Raw genomic sequence first — 19,213 nt, 5'->3', positions numbered from 1 at the left:
CCCTGGCCCAGGAGAGAGATGAGCTTCCTCCTCGGCAGGTGATGCACGTTCTCCAGGGGCCACATTTTGAGGTCCCCTGGCCTGCCTGCCTCTGCTCCCTCCTCCCAGGAGGGCCCGTGGTGGGGCCTCGGCCTTTGCTTGGGACCCTGAGCACAAACCAGCAGCAGGTCTCCGGCGCAGTGACTCATGGGCCAGACTGAGTGTGAGGAGAAACTGGGCAGCTGGTGCTGCTGTTGGGTCATGGAGAAGGAATGTGGCAGCCAGCCCTCCTCTCCCCAGATAAGTGGGTTTTCCTCAGAACATGGCGAGGGCTCGCCTTCCTGGAGCTCCAGCTGCAGGGACTCGGAATCGGGCCCCCTACCCTGCACCCTGAGGTCTCCCTGGAGCCATCAAGAGGGGTGGCAGTGACAAGAGGGGTGAGGGTCATCAGTATCGACATCCGGAGGACCCAGCTGGTTCTTCGGGTTCCAGAGATGGAGGTGGGGGTGTGTGCTTATGGTAGGCCGGGGGGTGGGGGTGGGGGTGCAGAGGCAAAGGAGGAGCCAGGAGGAGGAGCTTGGCGGGTTGGTGGGCCTGTGAAGGCGGTGTTGACCCTGGAGGGAGACAGGGCAGGCTGGCCAGACAAGGAAACCTCCAACAGAGAAGTTGGGTAAGATAAAATCAAGCTGATGCCAAGGGCTCAAGGAGAAAGAAAATGGTTTGAAATGTTGACGGCAGCGTATGCCCAAGTGTGTTTAATACAATTGAAGATGGGTTGTCCTAAGATTTGAAAGAGCCACCTACCTCCAATAAAAGGATTAAATAAATAAAAACAAAACACATTTTTAAAATAGATGAGTCAGATCTGCAATGATAATACTCAGCAGCTTTGTTTTCCACATCTGTGGGCTTACATAGCCCTGGGAATGCCTCACTCGCATTTTCCGTGTGCTGGCCTTTTCCCCTTCATGCTTAAGAGTGTGTAATGGCCATCTGTAGTGTGAGGAGTCTTGGTGGTACAGTGATTAAGAGCTCGGCTGCTAACTGAAAGGTTGGCGGTTCAAACCCACTAGCCGCTCCGTGGGAGGAAGATGTGTCTGGCGGCACCTGTAAAGGTTTACAGCTTTGGGGAACTCAACCCAGTAAGGTTGCTGTGTGTTGGAATTGACTTGGTGGCAGTGGGTTTTACCACAGTCTAAGTAGCTACCAGAAGAGCCCTGGTGGTGTAGTGGTCAGGAGTTGGTGGTGTAGTGGTCAGGAGTTGGACTGATATCTGCATGGTAGGCAGTTCAAACCCACCAGCAGCCCCAGGGAGAAAGATTGGGCTTTCTATTCCTGTAAACAGATATGATCTCGGAAACACACAGGGTGTCACTGTGAGTCAGCCTTGACTCCCTGGCAGTGAGTTTTTTTGTGTTTTTTAAAATTTAACCAGCTACCCCTATGGTGGATGGAATTGTAAATGGCTGACCACGGCTGTGGACAAAGACTCACTCTTCTCTGGTGTTTGCTGCCATCCCTCCTCCATCCCGACCCCCCACCACCAGAGTGCTCAGGAGCTGCTCAGGAGCACGGGGCAGGTTAGAGACGGGTCGGGGTCTCTGTGGGGCGCCTGACCTTAATGGCATCTTATGTCTTAGGGACTCGTGTGAAGTTCTTCCATGCTTCCTCCATAACTTGACCTTCCCAGGACCTCGTGAGGGAGATAGACGTGTCTTTTCCATTGTCCCACACTAAGACGCAGGTGTGGCGTGACAGAGATTCCCCTGACCTCCCTTGTGTTTCAGAATCCACTGCCCATTGGGGAGGGTGGGTGGTGTCTGTGACCCGGGCCTGCTTGGTGAGAGTTCAGCACCTTCCTCGTAGGTGGCTCACATGTGCCTGGGACAGCAGTGCACATGGCCCTGCTGGGCTGGAACCAGGGAGGTGCTGGTTTTGATCCCCCGCTCCTGCCCCATCCTTAGCTGTGCCACCTGGAGCGGGTTGTTGAGTTGCGTTTACCCATTGGTGCAAGGGGACCTCAGACCACCTCACTCAGATGTGCCCGGTCACGTGCCTGCCATCCTCCTCGTGCTCTGGTGATAAGACGGGGCTGCCAGCCCCCTGGAGTGGGTCAATGACCCTGCTTCCCAGCAGCTTCCCGCCCAGTGGCCCATCATCCAGTCTCTAGGAAGTAGTGGCCTCTGGGGGACTCTGAGGGGTGCAAACTGCCAACGTGCTCCGCTGCTGACCAGGTTGGAAATTTGAGTCCACCCAGGTTGGAAATTTGAGTCTACCTTGAAAGAAAGGCCTGGTGACCTCCTTCCAGACAGTACAGGATGGGACAGTGTTCTGTTGTGCACACGGTCACTGTGAGTACCTAATGATGATGACGTTGCTTCCATACCACCAGCCACTGAAAACCTGGGGCAGTTTGTATCAGCGAGTGTGTAACTGATGTGCAAGTCGCAGCTGTGAACCAGCCCCGCTGCAGCGCAGACCCACAGAGGGTGTAGGGGGGGGGGCATCCCAGAGACCATGCTGGGAAGGGGCTGTCCTAGTGACCACTGCAAGGGGAGAGGGGTGCAGACTCGTAGTCCATACATGGGAGGGTCATCGCAGAGACTACTGTGGTGCACAGGGTGGACTATGCCTGCACTGTGTACCTACCCATTTTGATACACAGTACACTTACAGTCGATTCAGGAATGGGGCCTGTCTGTGTTGGAAGACTGACTAGACTATAGAGACCCAGGTCAGCTAAGAACGAGGGGCAGGGCGAGGCCAGGCCAACTGTGGTGCCTGCATCATCCGGGGAGACTTGCGAGGGAAAGACGTCACGTGCGCACTAGGATCCTCAAACCGAATGTAGTCTCCCGGGCATCAGTGAATCCCTCTCCCTGCAGTGATGAGGTGTGAGCTCCCCTTCTGCCCCCATACATCTCAGACCCAGAGCGAGTGACGGGCAGGTGAGTGTGTGCCTGTGAGATCACCGTGTGCTGCAGATGATGAACAGGATGGACGGTGCAGGTGTGCACACTGAACTCTGGGTCCCCGCGGTGGCGGTGGTGGTGGCTTCTCTGTGGACTTTGACAGCCAGTGTCTGCCGAGAGTCAGGACCCTTGTTTGCTTGGCCGTGGCCTTTGTGGCCTTTGCTCTCTGGACCCTGGCATGGGCTGTGGACTCACTGCTCAGCCAGCCGAGGGCTGTCTCCACAAGCACTCTGTGGAAACAAGCCGGGACTCCGCCTGACTGGCCTGCTCTGTTTCTGTGACTCCGTGATTTCCTTCCTGATGGGGACAGCTCTGGGGACAATGCTGTTTTTTGTCATCTCCTTGAAGATCTGAGCAGGACTAGCTGCTCCTGATGCTGAACTGTCCCACTCGCAGGGGACACAGCTGAGGCGCATGCAGCCAGGCACACAGAGGACGTTCATGCGGCTGGCTAGCTAGCTTTGTTTAAGGAGCCCTGCTGGCGCTGTGGTAATGCGTGACACTGTGATCCTTAAGGTCAGCATTTGAAGCCAACAGCTGCTCCTTGGGAGAAAGACGAGGCTTTCTGCTCCTGTAAAGAGTTACAGTCTCAGACGCATGCGGGAGCAGGCGTTTCTAGCTTGTCCTATAGGGTTACTGTGAGTCAGCATCAACTCAGCGGCAGTGAGTTTGGTTCTGGTGTTGGTGGTAAAGTGGATTACATGTTGGGCAGCTAACCGGAAGGTCAGCCGTTCGAAACTTCCAGTGGTTCCTCAAGAGAAAGAGGAGGCTGTCTACTCCCATCAAGAGTCACCGTCTTGGAAACCCCCAGGGCCAGTTCTACCCTGTCATGTAGGGCCACTCAGGATTGATTTGCTGGTAGTAACATTCTCTTCTCCCCCCTTTTAGCTTCAATTTCTTTTTGGTTTGTTTTTAAAAAATGGACTTCACTGAAATTTGGTTTAAACCCACCCCCACCCCCTGCTGTTTAGTTGATTCTGACTCACAGTGACCCGTCGGCCGGAGTAGCACTGCTCCACAGGATCTGTGAAGCTGCACATCTTCCTGGAAGCAGACGGCCCCATCTCCCACAGAGCAGCTGGGGAGCTTGAGCTGCTGACCTTTGGGTAACCGCTGAGTGCTTAACCGCTGTGCCACCAGGGATCTTTGATGCTTAGAGTGAAAATGCTCCCCTTTTCATGAGGTCATCCTTCCCCAGTTAATTGGCCGGGTGGTGTGTTTATTGCTTCTGTCCTCCACCCGCTGCCTGGTGCGTGGTCCCTGCGGCCTTAAAAGCGTGCGTGCATCCGGCCAAGGTGCAGCAGTTTCTCTGCCCACCGGGAGCACCAGCACAAGGAGGCAAGTCCGGGAACAGCAGGAGGACACGGAATGTGTGGCTAATTGCCCCCATGAACAGCGGACTGCCTCCTTCCCCTGAGACCAGAGGTCTAGATAGTGCCCGGTTGCCTTTACAGAATACGGACCAAGAGGGGGCCATGGGCAGCAGAGTCAAACCCTCATGGATTCCAGACTTTCTGGAGTCGTGGGGACTAGATGAACTCCTGAGACTACTATCTTGAGATAATCTTCCGACTTGAAACTAGAGAAATCCCCTGAAGCCTTTAATCCTTTAGGTTCACTGGGGAAGAATGTCTGGCTTTTAAGCATTGTGCTCACTGAAGATCTGTCTTATCTGGGATCAAACTGACAGCATCCTCAGTCATTGAGTTGATTCTGACTCTAGGGCAGGGGGCCTCAAACTTTTTTAACACGGGGCCAGTTCACTGTCCCTCAGACCTATTGGAGGGCCGGACTGTAGTTTTACCAAAAAAAAACAAAACCCAAAAAAACTATGAACAAATTCCTAGGCCACAGTTTGAGGACGCTTGGTCTAGAGTTTCCAGGCTCAGCACATCTTGACCGTTGCAGACAGTCTTTCTTTCCTCTTGCAGAGCAGCTGGTGGGTTTGAATAACTTACCTACCTGCTTCAGTCCAGCAGTGCCACCAAACAAAACCAAACTCACTGCCATCGAGTGACTTTGACTCAGAGCGACCTTAGGGGGTAGGATAGAACAGCCCTGTGAGCTTCTGAGACTCTAAGTCTTCACGGGAGTAGAAAGCTTCATCTTTCTCCCATGAGGTGCCTGGTGGTCTTGGACTTCTGACCTTTCCGTTAGCAGCCTGACTTGTAACCAGTGCACCACCAGGACTCCTCCCACTGACAGCCGCCACTCAGAGGAGGAGGAGCACCCTAAGGGAGGGCCCCGGAGTTCAGCTCAGGCAAGGAGGGTGGGAAAGATTGCTCAGCTCAGCAAGGCACTCCATCATTGAACGGTCCCTGTGCGCACTGTGGAGCTGGTGTGTGTGTGTGTGTGTGTGTGTGTGTGTGTGTGTGTGTGTGTGTGTGTGTGAGATCAGTGACAGCAAAATAAAATTTAAAAAAACTCAGTGTATTGGGTGGGCTTAGGGACAGTAAGGCATGTTCCTGTGCCCACTCCCCTGCCCCCAGAGGAGGGAAACAGCCATTCCTACCTTCAGACGTTTCCTAGTACGCCATTCCATCCAGTCCTCCCCAGCCTCCACCCCAAGCCAACGCTGACATGCTGTCTGTTACTACAGGCTGTTCTTCCCTGGTGGCACAGGGGGTTACACATCGGGCTGTGAACCCCAAGGTCAGCAGTTCGAAACCACCAGCTGCTGTGCAGGAGAAAGTGGAGGCTGTCTACTCCCGTAAAGAGTCACAGTCTCAGAAACTCAGCAGGGGCAGTTCTGCCCTGTCCTGTCGGGTCCCTGTGAGTCAGCAGCGACTCGATGGTGGTGAATTTAGCTGGGGTATTGGTGTGGTACTTTCTCATGTTCACATGTGCAGACTCAGCCAGCTAGCTACTGTTGAGTGGACACTGCCCCGTGGTGACCTGCTCTTCGTGGGCCTGCCCCAGGTGTCCCACCTTCATCACCAAGCACGATGTGCCCATTCAGCACTCGACCCCTCCCTCCTGATGGACCTGTCCACTGGGACAGTGTTCTTTCCCTTGTGGGCTGTGAGGTTTGAGGGTGTCCTGCAGACCTTTCTTCCTAGTCTGCCTTAGCCTGGAAGTACTGCTGAAACCCACCCACAGTGGGTGATCTCGCCGGCCTGCTGGAGACCCAGCTGCCAGCAGCACAAGCCAGCCACCACGGCCGGCCACCCCGGCAGGTGGGGGGGTGGGGGTGGATCCAGCCGAAAAAGCCTGACTAAGGATTTCTGTATCTGCCCAGCACACGTTTGAAGAGCCAAGAGGACCTTGTGAGATGCTGAGATGTCCCTCTGTTTGGTAGTCTTGGCCAAAGTAAGCCCGCAGCCCATTTCCTTGCAGATGAGCAGCCCCCTCCCTGCTCCCCCTCCCCAATCCAGTGGGTAGCTCAGAGCTAGAAGAGAGACGGCATGAGACCTGGGATTGGAGTCCACATGCCTGCTCCCAGCTTTGCACGGGGTGCATCTAGGAGGTGTTGAAGCCACAGGCCAGTTTCAATGCGCCCTGTGGCTGCAGGCGAGGCGTGCTGGGGCACTGGCCCAAGACGTCACCGCGCATATATTTCCAGAATTTAGCACAGTTGCTGACACAAGACGAATTCTTGAAATGCATTAGCTGAACTGGGGGCAGGCAGGTCAGGGCAAGGGTGAGACCCGTGGCCCAGAGATGCAGAGACAGTGAGCAGGGACAGTGGACCCTTGTGTGAGGAGGCCCTGTGTTACAGCATTGGGCTGCTAACCGTGCAAGGTCAGTAGTTCGAAACCACCAGCCACTCCTCAGGAGAAAGACAGGGTTTTCTACTCCTGCCACGAGTGACAGTCTCGGAAACCTGCATGGCCTACAGGATCACTATGAGTCAGAATGGCAGTGATGGCCGTGAACATGGCTTGGTTTTGTGCTATAGTGGGAGGCCCAGGTGAGGGGTATCCAGGCCCAGGCAGGACTTGCTTGTCCATGAGTCAGAACTGGGGCAGGAGGACCTGTGGACAGCTGTCGATAGAAGGACTGTGAGGCTCCAGGGCCAGCTGGACCTGGGGATGCTGGCCCGGGGCAGAGCCTGCTGCAGACACCGGGCTGGGGGGTGGAAGCAGATATGGGGAGGAATGTTCCAGGAGCAGCCCCGGCCGAGTCAGGCTGTGATGAGCCTGTGCTTCAGGTACAGCCAGAAATGTCTCCCAGGCCCGTGTCTACTTCCATTGCAGGATGCCCTCCCCACCCTGCCTCCCTGTGATGGTCCTACAAATGCTGCTTTCAAAACTTTAAAAAAAAAACCACTTGGACTTGGCCAAACTCTCTGGAAAAAGCAGCTGGCGCAGGCCAGGCAGAACAGAGGGCCTGTGGTCTGCGGAGCCAGGTGTGAAGTCCCCGAGACTGCCCCTCCCCGACTTCCCAGAAGGAGCAAGTGGAGGGGGGGGGGCACAAAGGCAGGTTCTAGAAACTCGAGGAAGGGAGGGCTAGATTGCTAATCGGGGGGGTGACTAGAAAGCCCAGCCCCCACTCCCCTTCTCGAGGGAGCAGCTGCAGGTGCTGGCTCAGGCATGCATGTCCTCTTGGGGCCGAATTGTTTTTCTCTGACCCCGTACCTACCTCCTGGAGGACCACAGATGTAGCAGCCACAGTGTGCTCCTGTCCTCTCCCCGTCTCCCTGGTCATGGCCAAGCGAACCCTCTGCTTGCTCTCACCAGGCTGTGAGGGGTTGGCAGAGGCTGCAAGGTTGTCTGAGGCATGAGGCTCTCCCCCCAGACATAAGTTTTCAACATCACTGGCTGTAGCCAGGCCAGCGGGGGCCATCTCTGACTCCTCTCCCCCCACCTCCGGGCAGCCTTGTCCAGGACCCTCTGCCTTGTGGCTGACTGACCCAGGAACTTGCTTACAGCTGCCAGAACCCCCTCACCAGGGCGTGGCCCAGTCACAGGCTGCCCAGGCCTCTCAGATGGGCAGCACTGGGGGTGGGGGGATACCCTAGTGTTCTTCCTAATTGAAGGTCGGGAGAGAAAACCTCCAGAGCTTGTCTGGTCTCTCCAGAAACGTGGGTGTGCTGATCAGACGGCAGCCTGCTGGGAGGGAGCCCTAGTGGAGCAAGCGTTAAGCGATCTGCTGCTAACTGGGAGGTGGTGGGTTGAACCCACCCCATGGCCATCTGCTTCCCTTCGGAGCCCAATGCCTTGGCATCATCAACCCGCTGAGTCTCCACTGCAGCAGTGGTGATCTGCTGGGGGCTGGAGGGTGGGACCAAGGCCATTTGTTCACTAGCTGTCTGTTGTTTCAGGAGCCCTGGTGGCGTAGTGGTTATATGTTGGGCTGCTAACTGCAAGGTCAGCAGTTTGGAACCACCAGCCGCTCCAAGGGAGAAAGAGGGGGCGTTTTACCCTCTTTATGAGTATAGTCTCCGGGCAGTCCACGGGGTTGGTCAGCATCGCTCAGAGGCAGAGAGTTAGTTCAGCGTTTGGTGCTCTGCTGTTCCCAGCCCCGAGAGGAGGAAGTTTCACCCCATAAGGGATCAAAAGGTACTTGTAGTGGTTCAGGGAGGGGCTTCTGGCTTGTGGACCAGGATGCAGCTGAGCCCGAGTTAGGGCCTGCCCTGCTGAGGAGAGGGTGAATTTCTAGGGTGTGGGGCCCCAGAGGCACTCGGCATTCCCCACTGAAGCTGGCTTTCTTATGCTTCCACCTGCACAGAGAGCCGGGCACAGGTACGGAAGCACCCCTTTGCTGAAGGTCCTTGTCTGCCCCCAGTGTGGAGGAGGGGCTCAGAGAGGGGCTTTCTATCAGTGGATGCCGCAAGTGTCCAAGGACACAGCGTCCGCTGGCCTACTGCTGCCCGCCGAGGGTCCAGTTCCTGCCGGGAGGAGACTGCGCTTTTTCATCAGAGGGGCTGTAGGCTGTCTTCTGGACAGACCGTGCTGCCTGTCGTCAGTCGCCCTTGTTCCTCATTTCTTGGAGGCTTCTCAAAGCAGAACCTGCCTAATTCCATTAAGCGGGGCCTGTTTTCCAAATCAGCAGCATGCCCCCCACTGATGAGTGTGTGGATTTTCCTCTCAGGATGTCAGAGTAGAACCCACAGCTGCTCGCCCCCCTCACCCCGCGGAGCACTGCGGAAAGTCCCCTTAACACACATGGCTCCAGACACGTACCCTTCACACATGTGGCCTCTTGTCTGCTTTATGGTGGAGCAGTTGGGGGTGCTTCTTTGTTCTTGCTGCTTTCTCTTCCTGCCCCTTCCAGATGGGCTCATGGTGGCAGACATCTGTTCAAACCAGGATGGGGCGGGGGTGTGAAAGCATCCCCTTTTTATCACCATTAAAACCCAAAAAACGAAACCCACTGCCATCGAGTAGGTTCTGCTGTGCATGGTTTCCGAGGCTGTAAGTCTGTACCGGGGCAGGCAGCCTCCTCTCTCCCTCTCGGAGCAACAGGCGGGTTTGAACCACTGACCTTTTGGTTAGTAGTAGCCCAGTGCCTGACCCACAGTGCCACTAGGGCTCCTTTTCATAAGCTGCACCTTTTAGAGTTAAGAGGTTGAATCCAAACAATGATGAGATACCATCTCACCCCAGCATCAATAGAAAAGTTGAAAACAAAAAAAACCAGCAAACCAAACCCAGAAAAATGCCGGAGAAGGTGTGGAGAGACTGGAGCCCCTCCACCACCCCCACCCTCTGCACACTGCAGTCGGCTGTCAAAATGGTACAAAGCCCCCCCTGGAAATCCGATGGCCTTTCCTCAAATAACTGGAAGTAGAAATTGCCTGTGGCCTAGCAGTCCCTGTACGTGGCCTGTGTCCTAAAGAAATGAGAGCCGCCACCTGAGCCAGAAACACGCATACCTTGTGTGCACAAGAGCAAAAAGCCAGGAGCTGGACACACACACACACACACACACACAAGCGTGGTGGGGCACTATGCCCTTTCACGAACAGTGAAGCTGAAGTACCTCATCACCTGGAGGACATTATCAATTACAGCGGGACAGGTATTGCATGATGCCCTGCTACAGTTTAAAAAAGAAAAGAAGAAAGCCAATCCACGGAAAGGTTTCCACACCTGAGAGGAACCAGACCTTGGTGGTCGCTGGGAGTGGGGCCAGGGGTGGGGAAGAAAGAGAAATTCCAGGCTGGGGAGTCGGACATGGCTGAAGGCAGGGAGAACAATTCCCAACAATAAAGGCCTGACTTGAGGAGGTTGATGAGCCCCCTGGCCTGGCTGAGGGCCAGTCTTTTCCGATGGTCTCGGGGTTCCACAAAGCTGCGTGTCGGAGCTCTGCAAAGCGTTTTCAGTAAGAAAGGGTTTTCCAAAGAGGTAAATCCTAGGATGGGAAACTCAGAAGTCCAACGGGAACATTTTAGGGGCTCTTAAGTAGCTTTTCACAACAGTGTTTACACCTAACTTCGGTATACGAGAGGGGCTTCAAGAACTGCGTGGAAAAACAGGTTGAAAAGATGATGGGGTTTTCCTGAGAGCTTTTTAGAGCCACTTCATTCCTTTCTGGAGACCAGAGGTTCTCACCTGTAGTGGGGCGAATGACCCTTTCACGGGGTCGCCCGATTCGTACAGTCGCAAAATTAGTGATGAAGTAGCAAGGAAAATAATGTTGTGTTTGGGGTGGGGGGGGTCACCACAACATGAGGAACTGTAGGAAAGGGTGGGGGCATGAGGAAGGTTGAGAACCACTGAGGCAGACAATCTTCTGTATGTAAAGTTTGCACACAGACAGATATACACATATGCACTTATGGACAGCAGTCCGTGCTCAGCCCTGACGGTGCAGTGGTGAAACACTTGGTTGCTAACCTGCAGGTGGGCAGTTCGAACCCAGAGGTGGCATCTGCTTCTGCAGAGTTGGACAGCCTTGGAGCTGCTGTGGGTCCCTATGAGTCAGGGTCAACAGAGAGCAGTGGGTCGGTGATTGGCCAGATCAGTTTGGGATGCATCTGGGCTGCAGCCCTGCCTTTCCCCTGGGAGTTTTACTCTGTCCATCTGAGTTCCTCCCGGTGCGCGCTGCCTGCGGAAAGAAAACGTGTGCTTCTGTTGACTTTCCGCCTGTCCCCAAGTCTCCTTGGAGAGTCTGTGAATGCGCCCTTTCAGAGCTCTAAGCCGTCACACACGGCTTTGTTGAGACTGGGGGGTGTTTGCCCTGGCCGGTCCCCATGCGCGAGGCGCGGCCGACCTCACGGGCCGCGCAGAGGCCCAGCTGCAGCCGCCTGTACACAGGCTCTGTGTGCAGCACTGTGGGCTGCTCTTGTGTGTAGCCTGTTTGCCTTTCCTGGCCCTGTTTGGACAGACGCCCCCCCCCCCCCGCCCTGTTTTCCGAGCACAGACTTAAAAAGTGGGAAGGTTAACCCTTTAGAGACCCCAGCTCTGCAAGTGCAGTGAGTTCATGAGGCTTCCTGGGGATAGGGCACTGAGGGATTTTGGGGTGGGGTAGGGGTCTGCAGGCAGAAGAGGGGTACCATCAGTGATGGAAACAGACCCCTCCCCACTGAACGTTGGGGTACCATAGCGCATGCCACCTGTGATGGAAACATAGCCACAGAGCGAACCTGAAATAATCTACCCCCACCCCCAGCTCTCTCGTGCAGCTGTGTCCCAACGCTGACGGGCCCCTGCGGGTATTTGCCAGTGTCACCGTGATGGGAAGGGCGACATTGAGTGCTTAGGGGGAGGGGCGACATGCCCGGTACAGTGCAGGCCTGCCCTGTTCATGGAAATGACCAGCCTTGCCTTGACAGAGCCCCAAGGCTCCCCCCGGGCAGAAAACAGGATGTGATGGTACGGTGGGGGTTTGGGTTCTTCCTGTCCATTGTCTCGGCCTGCTACCCCCATTTCTCCCAGGGATTCCACACAGCCAGGCAGCCCCCAGGTGCACGGGTGGCGAGAGGTTGGCTGGTTTACCTTGCCCACTGGGCAGAGACCAGCCGCTAGCCATGGACGTGATGCTGGTGGCCAAGTGGAGGGTCAGGGAAACCCCTCTTGAAACGGACGGGACACAGCACTGTGCCTGCAACAATGGACCCAGATGGTGAGGACGGCTCAGGACGGGGCGAGGTCCATTCTGTGGTGTGTCTGGCTGCTGTGGCCAGCTGGAGGGTGACCAGCCCGCGAGGCCACAGGCCAGCAGGATGCTGGTCAGGGCCAGGGAGCGTGGGCGGGGGCCCATGTGTCGCCCCTCGAGTCTGCATGATTGAGTCACGGTTGTTTGTCTCCTTCATGGACTGTCCCTCGGCAGAGACCATCCTGTCCAGGCCCCCTCAGGGAACCGGGTCTGCATCAGGAGAGGCTCCTCCGAGCAGGCCAGGGAGGGGCATTGGCGGGACGCTGGCCCAGATGTGAGGCTTGTTTTCAGGCTCACTCTTCCCCTGGGGGGTGAGTGTGAGAAGCAACCTCATGACCGGATGCAGGGGCCCAGAGAGGCCAGCGACTTGCCCCAGGTCACACAGCCAAGCCTTTTGCTTGCTTCCAAGTGGAACAGGCCTTCTTTCCCGCCAGCAGCCCCCCCACCCCAAGCCTCCTCCCCTTCCCCTTTGACTTCTCCAGTTACCATGAAAGTTTGCTGGCTTTCCTTCTAAAACGCCCTCTCGCCCCACTGCAGCCTTGCACCATGGCTACGCCAGACTTTATGGCAGCTCCGAGCCTCTGGGAAATGACTCTTACACGCCCAGCAGGCAGCTTCTCCTTGTTCAGTTGTGAAAATATTTAGAAGCATTGATCGACGCCGTCTGTTGGGAGATGAGTAATCAATTAAGCTGTTGGGCGTTAAAACCCCATGGGGACCATATTGCTTCTGGGGAAGGGAGCCTTGTTCTCATTTACAGATTTCATGTCGTGTTGACTTGAGAAAAAGGCTTTTACGGTCTCCACTGGCGTCCAGCGCTCCGAGACATCCCCCAGCATGTAGCCAGGTGCAGTCTGGTTTAGTATGATTCATGGTACCCGCTGGGGTACCGGAGTGGAGCCAGCAGATAACCAGGCCTTTCTTCCTGCTTGCCTCTGGATGGATTCGTGATTCGAACGTCTAACCTTTCTGTTAGCAGCTGAGCCTTTTGCCCATTTGCACCACCGGCCCGACTCAGTCTGGATGTAAGATTATCTGTGTTGCTGTTCGATTCTGTTGCATGTTCCTGACTGACTCATCCCCACCCTGTGCACAGCAGAACCCAACACTGCCTGGGCCGGCACCCTCTTCACAATTATACGGCGGAGCCCCTCGTTGCAGCCACGGGGTCCGGCCATCCCCTTGAGGACTCTCCTCTTTCACCGCCCCCCACCTCCCACTTTACCTAGCATGCTGTCCTTCTCCAGGGACAGTTCTCTCCTGACGAATCTCACTACCCATGCCTCTAAGGAGGATTCTGGCTGTCCTTGGTCCCAAACAGATGTGTTTGTTCTATTGCAGCACCTTTCGATATTCCTCTCCAGCACTGCAATTCAGTTGCACCGACTGTCAATACAAGGCCGAGAGAGTGATCGAGTATCTCTAGATGCCCTTTACCTTCACCGTTCCTGTTTCGGAAGCACAAATGGTCTAGCTAAGTTACTTCTAATGAGAACTGATAGACTTCTGCCTCGCTCTCCAGTCCGTTAACCTCTCTTTGGAGTGGTTCCTGGTGCTCTGATGTGTTCCAGCAGGGCACTGTGGGGTGGTGGAGCAGGTGCGATTGGTCAAGGTGAGCACCCAAGTGCTTTGGGCCAGGTCTTTTCCGGGTGTCCCAGTTCAGCAACCTGTGGGGTTCCTGGTAGGTTATCCGGAGGTGCAGGGCCCCTCCAGGCGGTGGGTCACTGCTGGGCATCTAAGTACCGTAGATTTGTGCGCACCTTCCCTCTCCTGCACTGGGGGCTGGAGGCCCTGGGGTGGGATGGGGTGGGGTGGTGGCGGCGGCAGCGGTATCCCATTGTTTTTCACCTCATACTTAGCTTATACACAAAGGGTAGGCTTCCTAGGGAATATGCCTTTTTCTTTTTTCCTGCAAACTCCTGGGCTCCTTTAATTTCCATACTTGACCTCACTGGCATTTGACCCTTACTTGGGGACGGAGTTGTTCCGCTTCAAAGCAAATGTCCTACTCGGAGAATCCCATGGCTGACGTCTGTGAGACCCTCTCCCATGCCGATGCCTGTCGGCTCTGGAGCTTCAGAATCGGCAGTGGGAACAGGTCAGCCGATAAGGAAAAGGCGTGGGGTGTGATGTGTGACTTCACAGGGGGCAAGCGAAGTCACCATTATTGCCATCAACCAACGAGGCTGAGGTCAGACATGGCTCCAGCTTCCATCCCTTTTGACTCTATTCTGACCCCAGCTATCCCTCCCACGGCGCCCTGCCTCTGTGGCTGGCTCCCATAATTCATTGCAGTGGATGGCCACACAGAACTCACAGGCGATGCTCAAGGTTATGGGGTTACCATTCAGGTGGGAGATGCCTGGTACAATGGTTCAGTCAGGACAGGTTCTTCTCTGCTGTGACTACAAGTGAGCCTCTCTCTGGCCCCAGCTTCTTCACCTTGACCCCAGTTTTCTCAAAGTAGAATGAGTGGGTGGCCAGATGGCTGCTGTTTTCTTCACATGTCACTATCAAATGGAGCATGTTTCTGGAATCCCCAAAGCCCCAGATTCTAGTTATGTTAGGGTCGGGCCCAAGAGGACCTGACCAGCGAGTACATCGGACATGCCTTCGTGGGACATACCTTCTGAGGGCTGGGAGAAGCAGGGTGGAGATGGGCGTGTATATGACAGAGGGGTGTGAGGGGGAGGGCAGGGTGTTTAAGAGAGCGGAAGGAGTCAGAGGAGATCTGTGTCTGACAAAACAAGCTTTCAAGTTTCCTAATAACGAGCACAGGAGAGGGCTGAGGAGGCTCTGGGGGCCTGTGGAGGAAGTGCTGGGATGCTATGCTAACGGAAAGGCTGGCGTTTGAGCCGACCCATGCAGCAGCCCTGCCTGAGAGAGGCCTGGTCACCGGCACCCAGACAGGTTTCAGCGAAGAAAGCCCCTTGGAATTGACTCCATGGTGGCTGATAGCAGCACAGGGTGGACAGGGATGAAGTGGGGTCAGGGATGGGAGGTGGGGTGTCAACAAGAGGGAAACCGTCAGGAAGAGACACACTAGGGATGTGGGAAATTTGGACTTAGATTGAGTTTTATTAGATCGTGTGTGTGTGTGTGTGTGTGTTAAAACAACCCTCCTTTTGACGTCGGTATGTAGGGCTCTTAGACAGGAGGTAATCATTAAGGGTGTACAGCCAGAAACAAAGGGTGAGGAAAGATCAGTCTGTGAAGACAAGGAGGGACACTGGTTGACGGAGAGACAAGTGAGGGACGTCTGGTTATCTATGGAGATAAAGGGTGAGGGAGACTGGTTATCTATGGAGGACGGGTGGGAGAGTCTGGTGGTCTGCGGAGAAAGGGTGAAGGAGGAACAGTGTTCAGGATGCCCCCCCCCCCCCAACCAGGATCGAGAGAAAGGGCAGAGTCCATCCTTGGCCTCCTTGTTGACTCAATGGCCAGTTTCAAGGGCTTTCCTGGGTGGGTGAGACTCTGCTATCTCAGGAGGACTTTCCCCCCTGCTGTGTGTCCCCCTCCGAAGGGGCCTGAGGGTCCCTCCCCTGCACCTGGAGACTGCACCGCCCTCAGGCCCACAAAGCCCATTGCTACCCAGTGATTCTGACGCACACACAGTGCCCTTGACCCTACATGGAGGCCCAAGCCGCTTCACCTTGATGGGAGCAGACTGCTTCACAGGCCTCCCTGCTGGGTGTGAACTGTAGAGCATGGGCCTAGCTGTCCAGTGCCCCCTGGCTTCTTACTGCCCCAGCTGGCTGAATAAAGCACCCCACAGGCAGGAACCTGATCTCCAGGTTCCCGTGTCGGTCATGGGGAGGCTGTGTGGGAAATGGAGCTGGAAGGAGAGGAAGCCTTGCCTCTGTGTAGTTAGTGCTGTTCCCCCCTTCCGCCCCCCAAGCTGGTCCCTCTAGACGATTCTAGATTCCAGGTCAGGGTATGATGTGGGCACGGTTCGCTATACGGGGCACTCTGCTTGACCGTGGAGGGGTTTGCTGTCATTATGATGGTCTTGTTTTTTCTGTTGAGGCTCAGAGAGAAAGAGGAAGCTCACATTTGGGGGTGTTTGCAACCCTGCCTCTCTGGCCTGCAGGAGCTGTGTCCCCCCCAATCCCCCCTGCCCCCGGTGGCCCTCCCTCATCTGGGGAGCTGACGTGTTTATCTCGTGGGTAGACTTTGCTAAAGCTGAACAAGGCAACAGTCACGGCCACGATCAGCCAGGAGGAACTGCTGCATACCCTGGTGCCCTGGGCTGGGTTTGGAGAAAGTGTCCGCTTGAGGTTTTGTGCATTAGCAATGGGCAGCGCCTGCTTCGGCAGATGTCAGGAACGGGGCTCCTCTCCTGACGCAGTGAAAGGAAGGGCGGCTGTGGGTCGAAACAGACTCGGGGGCAGTGGTTCAGGTGTGTGCCACCATTTCTGGGGGGCTGGGACGAAGGGACCCATTTACCTGTGTCCATGCCTACAGCCCCTGGGCCCCCCTCCCCCCAGCTCTCTGGGCAAGGCTCCTGTGACTCCGTACAAAGGCTTCCCTGCCCTGCCCCTGTCACTGAGTGACCCATCCTGCCGACACCAGACACTGGCTGGCCTTTGTGGGAGAGGGCCTTTGTGGAAGAGGGCCAGCTTCTGCTTTCAACACTCTGGGACCTGGGCCCGGCCCCTCCCGCTCCGCAGCCTGGAGAGGATGGTTCCCTGCTGCCCTCTCCAAGCTTCTGCAGCTCCACCTTAAAGTGCCTTTAGCGAACGGTCTGGAAAATGGTACCACATTGCAGCAATGATGGCAAACAGCTGTGTGCTCTGGTGGGGACCCCTGGGTCCACAGCTGACAGACCAGAGGCTGGTGAACCCGAAACCTCACTCTGGGTGTGGGTGCCGTTGGGCGTCTTTCTGCAGCAATTCTAGAGCTTTCCTCGATTCTCAAAGCAGACCCCTCCCACCCTTACCTCAGCGACCCTGTAGGAGGGAGAATGCCCTGTAGGGTTACCAACGCCCCTCCCTCAGAGCTGCTGGTGGGTTGTTTGAATGGCTGTCCCTGGTGATTAGAACCCCAACACTTCACCCAGTGCACCCCAGGGAGCCTTCTCACAGGACCCATAAAACAACCAGATGAATAAACCACTGATCAAGTCCAGGGTTCCCCAGGTCAGTCACTCCCAGCCCACGTGGTTATACAAATAAGGAAACTGAGCCCCGGAGGGAGGGAGAGACGCGTGACAGTGTAACCGACAGGTAGAGCTCACTACAGAAACTGCAGAAGAAAAAGTCGCCCACGGTGCTACCAGCCAGCCGTCCCAGGTGGTCCACTGGACTGCTAACGGACATGTTGGAGGTTCAAGTGTACCCACAGGTGCCTCAGAAGAAAGGCCTGGCGATCCTGTTCCGAAATGGAAAAATCAGCCCCTGAAAGCCCCAGGGAGCCGAGCTCTCACCTGGCCCACAGGGGGTGCTGTGAGTCAGCATCGGGCTAAGGGCAGCTGGTTTGCCACTGTCTACCACAGCGGCTGTTTCCGTCCTCTGCTTTCTTCAAGGCAGGCTGCTTGCCCGCGTGAGCGTCCTAGTCACAGCCGTTTTGTGTTCTGCACTTTGGAGTTCAGGCATAGAGTCGTCTGTGGCACTGCTGCCTTCTTAGTGTCAGCGGCTTTGCTGAGGTGGTGGTGGTGCTGTTAGTGTTGGGTGCCATCACATCGGATCCGACCCATAGCAACCACGTGCACAACAGAATGAAACACTGCCCGGTCCTGCGCCATCCTCACGATTGTTGCCGTGCCTGAGCCCACTGTGCAGTCCCTGTGTCAGCCCACCTCGCTGAGGGCCTCCCTCTACTTCTCTTTCCTTCTGTCCAAGCACGCTGTCCTTCTCCAGGACCAGTCTCTTGACATGCCCAAAGTGTGTCAGATGAAGTGTCGTCATTCTTACTTCTAAGGAGCGTTCTGGCCGTACTTCTTCCATGGCAGATTTGCTTGTTCTTTTGGCGGCCCGCGGTACTTTCAATATTCTTGTTCAGTATTATTTCAATACTCTCCAGCACCCCAGTTCAAATGCATCCACTCTTCTTCGGTCTTCCTGACTCAGTGCCCATCTCTCACGTACATATGAGGCAGCGGAGAAGACCGTGGCTTAGGTCAGGCACACCTTAGTCCTCAGGAACGCCCTTGCTTTTCAATACTCTGAAGAGGTCTTGTGCAGCGGGCTTACCCGCTTGAGATGATTCACCACAGACTCCTTAGGTCCAGCCATAGCCTGTGCACAGGAGGCCAGGGCCAGCTCCGCAGGACAGTGCAGACTCTGAACGGTGTATTGACAGTCCTCTTATCTAAATGGCAATTTCACCCAACTGACCCCTCTCACTTCCCCAGTGGGGAGAAGGCTCCTTCCTGGAAGCGGAGGTCAGGTAGGCCTCCCCTTATGATCTTTTATCCGTTTCTGATGCCAACCGCCCCTCAGATGGCACTCTGCTCGTTTGCTGGGTTTGCTCCTCATAATTACGGCGTTTACTAGGGAAACGGTCTGTGTGCTCCTCAGGAGGCAAGATGTGGTTTTAGTCATCTGAAAACCATTTGTCTCGAGGCATGTCTGCTGGAAAACAAACAAGGGAAAACCTTTTGTTCTGAATGAGCGAATCGTTTCTCATGCAGCAGTTCATACCCATGCTGCTTCACGCCGTTGATTTCAACCTCCTCCTGTGTCCTCGCTTATCCCACCTCCCCCCGTGTTTCCCGTGCTGCTCCTCCCCCTTTCTGTCCCCTTCTGAGCTGTGTGTCCTTGGACGCATGTTGCCCTTTGGATCGCCAAAGCTTGATGACTCAGGTGTACGGTACGGACCTCCCTGCTGTGACTGTTCCCTTATCGACCTGCCTGTCGTTGGCTGGAAACGGAGCCATGGGGTGAGTTCAGTTCCCGGCCTGAAGGTTGACCAAGGACCGTAGTCCCAGGGGTCCTGCGGGTCTCCCTCTATCCAGCACGTAAGCCTGGTCACGTTTAATGATTTTGAGTTTTGCTCCGCATGTCTGTCTCCCTCCAAGCAGGACTTTCAGAGCCTCCAGTCGTGGTGGCTAGCTGGGCACCATCTAGTCATTCTGCTCTGAGAGTCATAAGGCTCAGATGTGTGTGGTCCAGGAGTCAACTGGACTAATTGTTTCCATGCATCTTTTAATGTCTTCACTCCTCATGGCCCCAGGAAGACTGGGCTTTCGACACCCGTAAACAGTTGCAGTCTCAGAAACC

General features: G+C 55.6%; 1 protein-coding gene across 1 annotated transcript in view; it reads left to right on the top strand.

Moving 5' to 3' along the window:
• Positions 1 to 19,213, top strand: part of CREB3L2 (cAMP responsive element binding protein 3 like 2) — a 69,364-nt gene that overhangs the window by 22,990 nt on the left and 27,161 nt on the right. The window lies entirely within an intron of this gene.

Source organism: Tenrec ecaudatus, chromosome 9 (genome assembly GCF_050624435.1).
Source record: "Tenrec ecaudatus isolate mTenEca1 chromosome 9, mTenEca1.hap1, whole genome shotgun sequence".
In the NCBI taxonomy this organism is placed as follows: Eukaryota; Metazoa; Chordata; class Mammalia; order Afrosoricida; family Tenrecidae; genus Tenrec; species Tenrec ecaudatus.
Note: the sequence above shows the minus strand (reverse complement) of the source record. Positions and strands in the feature narration are given on the sequence as shown.